The following is a 9,888-nucleotide window of genomic DNA, read 5'->3' on the forward strand; positions in this document are numbered from 1 at the left end:
GTGTGTAAACGATGTCAATGTCTAACCACGGATGTATATGTACAAAAATCTAATTAATTTGTACAAACAGATATGTACATGTACAGAGAAAAGTATATGTAAAGTTTCACCAATCTTTATCAGAATTAATTAAACCGTTTGATACCTAAATAAATAACAATGAAATAATTGTCTTGGCATGTTATTCATATACAAACAATGCTTGTATTTTAACCATAACCCTTTTCATTATCAAGTAAATCCATAATTTATTCACTTTAATAACATCTTGAGACTTGCTGAAAATATTCGACTTTTATTTAAATGTTAAAAATTAATACTTGTAACTATAAAGCATAAACTGAAATAAAATTAAAATGAATAAAAATAACTTGAAACTAAGTCAAAAGAAGCAACTGGATTATTGCTTGGAAATAGGGATGTAAACGGTTAATCGATTATCGATTGATTGTCGACATGAATTTACTCGATTAAATTAAATTAATTGTCGGCTAATTGAACATTGCGAACGTGACACGAGATTCTCGCGGGCGGCGAGAGACCCGACACACAAACTTGAAACCAAACATGAGACGGGGTGGAGTGTGGGAGCATTTCAAATTAATTAATGATGACAAAGACGCCCAATGTAAACTCTGCGGTACTACGATTAAAGGATAATTCCAGTATTTAACACCTTGAGTCTATTTTGTAGTTTGTTTTGGATGAACTAGAGTGGTGGACACAGATATTTTGACGATGGGTCCTGTCTCGACTTTTTGACTCTTTTAGAATCGCCTTTGACCGCTTCAGAGTGGCTGTCTATGGGCATGCACGAACATGTCCTTAAAACAACCCTTAAAGGAACCGTATGTAAGAAATGTATTTCAATTAATCAAAAATTATTATTTTCTCCCATTCACTTGCATTGACGATTTTTCAACCTAGAGGTCCACTTGGGGTTTTACGGATGGGCGGGACTTACCAGCTCTATTCACCTTATTCTGCGCCGGTTCTATTTCCCATGATTCATAGCGGTTTCAACTGACTAAACGGTTTTCTACTTCCGGTTGAAGTGTTTGTTTACATAGAATGTTAGTACTAGCGTAAAGGCTACGGTGATCGTTTGTCGTTATTAAAAGTAGTAGACAGTAAAAAGTAAAAAGTAGTACTCGAGTCCGGTCTTGGACTCAAGACCGTTTTTCTATGGTCTCGGACTCGCTGGCATTCGGACTCGGACTTGTCCCGGTCTCGGCCACTGGGCTTGCCAAATATGGCTTTTGGTCTCGACCGAGTCCAGGTGTCTTTATTAGGTTCCCAGTGAGCACACATACGTCGCCGCGATATTAAAACAAAATATTATTGGAGGGAAAGTGAAACACTGGCCACCTAATTACTTGCGTTGCGATGGGCATTTTTCGGCTCTTTTTCGTGAGGGGGTGTTCCGACGATTTGTGCTGCCTTGTCGAAAAATGCTACCGCGAATCGATCACAGAGAATGTCATTCATTCTCTATTGTTTCCATAATGGTGTAAATCTCACAATATTATGACATCGTTATTTCATTTAAAACAGGGTAAGTGTATGGGGTGCATATTTTGATATTTTAAATGAACTAGCAATTATCACATTTGATATAACAAGTAAAAATTACATTATTGTACATTATATGAAATACAATTATAATAAAATTCTAAGTTATGACTACTGTATACTGTACTGTTTTTATTTTTAAAACGATGTGAAAAGTAAACGCTCACTGAAAAGAGCCGGTTCTTTTGACTCACAAACGGCTCTTTAAAAAATAAATCTTTAAATAAATTCACTGAAAGTCCACCGCTAGTGCAACGTGAATATTCACATTTTTAATTGTCCATAACAACCCGAAAACTTGCCTGCTTGCCTTGCACATCTAATTAATGGGCACAGTTTTCCTACTTTTTTTCTTATGCTTCAGTTTTAACGCAGCTAACCACTCTAAACGTTTACTTTTAGATAATACTTATCGGTTCAAAAAACCGCCCACAAAACCTCGCACAATACAACTTTAACATCATAGGATGTCCTGTTACTTTATCCTCTACAGTAAAAGACCTGGGTGTTATACTCGATTGCAACCTGTCTTTTGAAAATCATATTTCATATGTTACAAAAACAGCCTTTTTCCACCTTAGAAACATTGCTAAGCTACGTAATATGCTATCAGTTTCTGATGCAGAAAAGTTAGTTCATGCATTCATGACCTCGAGACTGGATTACTGTAATGCTTTATTAGCTGGTTGTCCTGCATCCTCAATAAACAAGCTACAGTTAGTCCTTACGAGATCAAGAAAATATGATCATATAACACCGATTTTATCATCACTGCATTGGTTACCTATAAAGCTCCGTATTAATTATAAGGTATTGCTACTGACTTATAAAGCCCTAAACGGCTTAGCTCCAGTCTATTTAACGGATCTTCTATCGCCCTATAATCCATCGCGCTCTTTAAGATCAATAAATTCAAGGCTTTTGGTCATACCTAGGATATCCAGAACCACCAAAGGAGGGAGAGCATTTTCACATTTGGCTCCAAAACTCTGGAATAGTCTTCCTGATACTGTTCGTTGCTCAGACTCGCTCTCCCAGTTTAAAACTAGATTAAAGTCGCATCTCTTCAGCCAGGCATTCATATAATCCTACAGTTCAAACTACAATCCGGCCTCTAGCTCATATATGCCAGAGGAGAACTGGCCCCCGACTGAGCCTGGGTTCTCCCAAGGTTTTTTTTCTCCATTAGGTCACCTGATGGAGTTTTAGGACACCATTAGGTCACTTGATGGAGTTTTTCGGTTGCTTGCCACTGTTGCCTTTGGCTTGCTCAGTTGGGGATATTTTGTCAATAAACTCCTCTTGAAACAAACTTTGTTGTATTATTTTAATTTAATACTGTGAAGCTGCTTTGATACAATCTGTATTGTGAAAAACGCTATACAAATAAACTTGACTTGACTTTATTGAATGTATCTGATACGGAACCGGACATGGGCATTATCTCCTTCTTATCTTATGCTCGAAACACTCAGTTTCTAAAAAGTTTGAAATCTTCTTTGAATTGTTAAAACAACCAACAACAGCACATGAGGAGCTTGCCTTGAACTCATTAGTACAGGTCAAGCGCTACCGGAAGTAGGCAACCGGAGTCGTCGTTATAGCAGCGCGCATTGTTTAGAGCAGAATAAGGTGGATATAGACACGCACTTGCGAACTTCCCTAAGCACTTCCCCTCGGGGGAATCCCTGCCGCCATTTTTAAGTGCGTTCCACTTATATATACACGCCTATATACATTTGGATGCTGCATTAAACAAATTCTTAAAGGGAAAAATAAATAAATAAATAAATAAATCAAGTGATCAAGGGCTTAGGACGTTCCAATTCAGCCCATTGCAGTTTCCGCCAGTAGTGGGTGACGTACATCCGAGTGAACAAGACGGAGGGAAGTTAGTGAGTGAAGGGCATGATCATTTTGGACTGGAACGCAGCACAGGTGTACTTGCCAGCAAGTGCAACATCAAAACTGGAGAAATCTCACGCAGCCAAAATGTCAGAAATGATGAGTAGCCGTGTTCATGGGCGGGGCTTCTGGAAACGCTCGTTTGGAGAGGCTGTTTATGATGTATGGGGATTATTACAAAAAAAGGAGTTTGTTTTGATATGAACCATTATAGGCTGGTTGTTTACACACACTGTGGACACATAATTATGTTCAAAAACCTTATAAAAGTGAATTGTATATCATAAACCAGGTGATGGCTCACCACTATGGGAAATGGATCCAAGAAAGACGATTAATTGTGGAAACAAGAAGGGGATGGGTTAGTTAAAGATGACCTAACGAATGCCCAATGGTTGAGCAAAGTGTAAGAGACTGTATAAAAAGCAGAGTTTTGACTCAAATAATAAATGATATTTTAAAGTATATTACAATAGAAAACCATTATTTTAAATACTAATAATATTTCACAATATTACTGCTTTTTTTAATCAAATAAATGCATCCTTGGTGAGCAGAAGATATTTCTCTCTTCTGGGAAAAAAAACTAAAAATAGCAATGCCTCCAAACGTATGTACTGTATATTATAACAATTACAATAATATAAAATATGTAATTATATTAATATTATAAAACACTAAATTATATTGCAAAATATTATAATACGTGTTGTTTTCTAATTATACTCAAATATATATTATATTATAAATCTAATTTTGATAAAACAATAAATACTTAATATTTTTACATTTCAAAATATAATATTGTGTAACGTTAGGCTATAATATAAAATAACTGGAACTTTTTCGACACACCGCGTTATTTAGATTTCACAGAATTTTTATTTCATGTTATTATGATACATTTCCAAACACATGGTAACGTTACTATGATGCTAAAACGCTGCATTGCCATATTACTTTTTGGGTGATTTTGTAAGTATACTCATTTCACTGCGTCAAAGACCTCAAAATCCCAAAACACACACAACACTACTTTTAACAACTCTTCATCGTTAAAACACATAAACAACAAACCGTGTAACCAATGGAAACCGCACGGTGACCGCTCGCTCTTATGTCTGTCAGCTATAACGGTAACAGACGCATCCGGTTAGCGCATTAGCTGCTGCTAACCTCAATCCACCAGTGACTTATTACCTTTAGCCCGACAACTCTCGTTCAACACAAATGAATTACACAATCACACGGTTACACGCAGTCCTAATAAGATACACCTGACACCACGGCTGTTACAAGACACATAATGCCAATAAAACATTTAGCGTGTGTGTGTTGAGAGGTTGGCTAACTCCTACCTCAAAGAAACGGAGCGACAATGAAAACATGTCCACAAACACCCCGCTGTCTCAGGCGACGCTCGCTACGGTTCTTCTGGGGGAACGGAAAAAACATTTCTTTTATCTCTTCGGCTGCGTTTATCAGCTCGCTTCCCAGAGTGAAGGGAAGTGAAGTGAAGTAAAGTGAAGTAAAGGGAAACAAACGGGTCTCATGCCATATAAAATTAGGTTGAGAAGCTTCAGGAGGAGGAGGGTTTCTTCTGTGTGTTCTGAACAGCTATTGGCTTGAGCACAGCCGAACACACACCATACAGGTCCTTAAAACATGATTCACTATTACCACATAGATAGAGGATGGAAGACACTACCTACTGTCATTTCCGCCAACAACAAAAAATAACATAAAATAATGCTTTGGTAAATCATAATTTGCCTATGACAAACTAAGTCATATTTATGAGATAAACTGAAATGTCGAAATGTCGGAGTTATTCCTAAATTATATTTCATAGTTTTGACATAAAAAGTCGAAATTCTCATTTAAAGTCATAAATATGAGTGAAACAAAAAGTCAAAATTATGACAGACATGCGAAGTCAAAATTGGGAGCATAATTGTGACTTTCTATATCATAATTATAGTTTCCATTTTTGTTAAAAGTATTGCTTATATTACATAATTTCGAATTTTAATCTCGTCAGGGACTTTTTAAAATCATAATTATGACTTAAGTACTTTTCTTATTATCACAGAATAACTGAGTATGCCATAACTCTAATTTACCAAAGCATGCTTTTTTTTTCTTATGTGGCATAATTGGACTTCCATACATAGCTATCTAAGACATAGATTATGCAAATGAAGCTGGTGTTCTGATAACTATAGCCACAGCCAGATAAAGATATCACTAGATCTGTCATTAACAAACAAGCACTAAGTTCAGCAGTGCCATTTTACTATGATATTTTGGAAATCTACCACGGTAAAACCGATGCTTAAAGCCATGGTATATGAATATAATAATTAATGATTAACTACCATGCTATTCATCTAATACCACATTAGTTTTTATAGCACTTTGAATCACGGTTTTATTATGCTAGAATACAGAAATCAATTGTTTATCATTCGGGTGTATCTGTCTGTGTTGATGGTGACGCCAACCACGGATCTCGACTTTTATGATTTCATATAAACATAAAAATATAACAATCAACCCACTCACATATCTTTAGCTCTACATAACTGTGTACCGTCTTACTATGGCAAGCCGTTTTAACTTTTATTCATTTCCGGGATATGAATCCTTTGATATCAACAATAAAATTTTCACTAGTTAAAATGATAATTCTTGATATCAGGAATAATGTTTCTACTAGTAACAATGGCAATTTTTGATATCAGGAATTACATTTCAACTAGTAAAAATGTTCATTCTTGACATTAACAATTGTATTTCAACTAGTAAAAACTATAATTCTTGAAATGAACAATTTATATCCTGGGAATGGCAATAGGCAAGCCGTTTTGACTTTTAATCATTCGCAGGATATGAATTCTTGATATCAACAACTACATTTTCACTAGTTAAAATGATAGTTATTGATATCAGGAACTAGATTTCTACTAGTAACAATGGCAATTTTTGATATCAGGAGTTATGTTTCCACTAGTAACAATGCTACTTCTATGGCAAGCCGTTTTAGCTTAAATTGTACCCAGCGTTACTCGTCGTAATTGCATTTTTACTAGTAAGAATTCAATTAGAGAGCTCTACAATTCAATTCTTACTAGTAACAATTCCAATGAGAGAGCTCTCCAAATGAATTTTTACAAGTCATATGTCTCCATTGACTTCCATTCATTTTTAATTACGGAGCTCTACAACTGAATTGTTACTAGTAAGAATGTAATTGCAGAGCTCTTTAATTCAATTACAGAGCTCTGCAATTATACATATCTTTAATTCATATTCTTACCAGTAACAATTCAATTGTAGAGCTCCGTAATTAAAAATGAATGGAAGTCAATGGAGACATACGACTAGTAAAAATTCATTTGTAGAGCTCTCTAATTGTAATTGTTACTAGTAATAATTGAATTGTAGCGCTCTCTAATTGAATTCTTGATATCTGTAATTGTATTTTCACTAGTAAAATGTCACCATAAAATCAATTGTTGATATCAAGAATTGATTTCTTACTTGTTGAAATTCCAGTTTCACATATCAGAAATACAATTCTTACTTGTAAAAACCTTTATTTTTGATATCAACAATTGAATTGCTACTAGTAACAATGTTCATTTTTGATATCAATAATAATTCAGTTTTCACTAGTGATAATGTTAAAGGTATAGCGGAGGATGTTTTACTTCCTGGTGGGTAGTCTAAACTATTGGTCCTCCTAATTGTCAATCATTCTGGTGAATCAATCAAACTTTTCAAAAAGTGGAGAGGGCGGGTCTTATCTAAAATTTGGAAAGATCCTCCGCTATACCTTTAAGTACAGATAGTTACTAGTCACTATTGGAATAAGTACTAGTATCTATTTAATAAGTACTAGTACCTAAAGAATAAGCACTAGTATCTGAAGAATAGGCACTAGTACCTAAATAATAAACACTAGTAGCTAATGAATAAGTACTAGTACTTAATGGAATAGATACTAGTATCTAAAAAATAAGTACTAGCATGAAAATAGAGACTAGTCGGTTTAAATCATTAAATGTTAAAACGGCTTGCCATAGATATCAATAACTATCATTTTAACTAGTGAAAATTGAATTGTTGATATCAAGGATTCATATCCCGGAAATGAATAAAAGTTAAAACGGCTTGCCATATCTTACATTATACACGCAAATGAATGCAGATAGTCTTTTTTTCTTCAGTGAGGAAAGTCCTATATGATGACATCCAGAGAAGTCGCTCTCAGTGGAAATGCTCGGAAGTTTTTCTTGCCTCATAATTGTTGAGCACCACAGTCTGTTTTTAGCCTAGGAAAACAGCACTACATGGAGATGTATTTTAGAGATTTCCTGTGGACAGAAGTTGAGCCTGTACTGTGAAAACCTCAGGAAACACATTTAACCCACACTGGTCTCCAGCGATCAGCTCATGCCAATTTAAGCAGAAAGAAATACATGTGGCAGATTAGATCTCTATGGCCTGCTTTATTAACGAGAGATAGGCCTACTTACCTTTTTTCTATAGCAGACAGATCAGCAAACTTCCACATCACAACGAAATGTGCTGTCTAAATAAATGAATAGAGCTTTTGTCTGTATGAACATGTCTTAAATAAGGGCGTCACTTCACAAAAAATGTCTTTAATACATTATTGGCAGGCTTTTACCTTCAAAACCCTTCCTGTTTCTCTGCTTCTGTGGTTTCAGTATCTTGACATGATAAATACTCAACTGATGTCACATCTGATCACTGATACCATGCATCATAATGCATTTAATTGACTAATATTAGTTTTTCATGTGGGAATTAATATAAGTATAACAGAACTAATACAAGGAGTAGAGATTGTGAATAAAAGTTCAAAATAAATACACAAATATATATGTGTGTGTGTGTGTGCTTTTTTAATTAACACATTTAACAGGATTTTTTTCAAAGCCGATACATTATCCCTTTAATCAAATGTTTTATTATTGTTATGAGGGGTTCAAGCATGTAAGCATGAAGCATTCAAGAAATGCTGAAATCCTATTGTAATTGTAAGGATTTGTAAAAGTGATCGTGCAGGCCAAACCGTAAGGCCTAGAGAGACTTGAAACCTGGCCAGATGGTAGGGCCTTGAATTTGGGGAGAACCTATCAGAGTATGACCCCGATTGGCCCATAGGTGGCGCTACAGCAACCAAAAGTATACTCATAACTCTTAGACCGTTTGTTCTATTGTCCAATTTCGATTTAGGCAGGGACAATTTTCTGCTATGTCGAATTTTGTCCAAAACCTACTTTTGCGAACTAGTCCCTGGTTTTTCGCCCGATCGGAACCAAACCAGTCTAGGACAATTCTCTGGACTCCCTAGATCAATAAACTCAGAACTTCACAGAAATTGATGAGCATATGTGTCATAACATGGTGAAGAAGCATGCAGAGTTTCATGGAGATCAGACCATAGGTGGCGCTATAACTGGCAAAAAGCTTTAAAACCTTTATGGTAAATTGCCTGTATTGGCTGTAAATGGTCTTTTCCATCTGTTATGTCAGTGGTTACATGCTTGCTAAATAAAACTTAATAACTTTTGATGATTTTGTGCTTAAAGGCCTTAACTGCTTGAACCCCGATAAATGCTGCTTGCAGCTTTAATTTTTTATTATTATTATCAGACACCACATTTCATAGTACATTATAGTACATTTCAGGTAAGCAATGCTTTATTAAATGATAGATAGATAAATATTAATTGAATGGGATTATTACTTTATAATAAATACATGAAGTGTTTATTTAGATTTGTATGCAAAATGTTTTCACTTGTTATGAATATCAGTTTTAATAAAAACTTACGGCTAAAACTAAAATTTTTCAAACAAATCAAATTATGCTTAGAGTCTGATATAAATATATATATTTTTTACTCCTTCTGGCCATATAATTGATTGTGAAATAAAATGCAATAAAAGTTATTAACAGTTAACATAACTGTATCATACCTGCAAACTCCAGACTGGTGAAAAAGGTGATGGATGGGGAATTTTTCTTCAAAAAATTTATTGGAATCAGCAGATCAAAGTGTCCCGGAAAATTAAAATAGAACTACATCGCAGCAACATTATAATGCAATGACACCAACGTCTATGGTAACATAAAATAACTGTAAAACTAGGATTTAAAAGGTTAAATAAAACAAGTTCTGATATATATAAAAAAAAAAAAAAAAATCATGCTATTTAATTGTCAGAATGGAAAAATTTGCCAAAAGGCGACGGATTTGCAGGTATGGTTTACGCTACATACAGTCTGTCTGCAGCTGAAAATACCGTGTTAAAAAGTTAGTTTTGCAATGCAAGTAAAAAAAAAAAAAAAGACACTTCAGCATAAGAACCATG

At 34.9% G+C, this 9,888-nt stretch overlaps 1 protein-coding gene across 2 annotated transcripts in view; it reads right to left on the minus strand.

The window, feature by feature from the left end:
- Positions 1-5,097, minus strand: part of LOC309473931 (CMP-N-acetylneuraminate-beta-1,4-galactoside alpha-2,3-sialyltransferase-like) — a 46,910-nt gene extending 41,813 nt beyond the window's left edge. Inside the window, exon 1 of one of the 2 annotated variants that reach the window (XM_082136215.1) lies at positions 4,836-5,097. The gene's annotated coding sequence lies outside the window, so the exon portion shown is untranslated. The remainder of the gene's footprint in view (positions 1-4,835) is intronic. The other variant, XM_082136214.1, reaches the window with a different exon arrangement.
- Positions 5,098-9,888: the final 4,791 nt, after the last annotated feature.

This window comes from Leuciscus leuciscus (assembly GCF_965113295.1).
Source record: "Leuciscus leuciscus genome assembly, chromosome: 14".
Classification (NCBI taxonomy): Eukaryota; Metazoa; Chordata; class Actinopteri; order Cypriniformes; family Leuciscidae; genus Leuciscus; species Leuciscus leuciscus.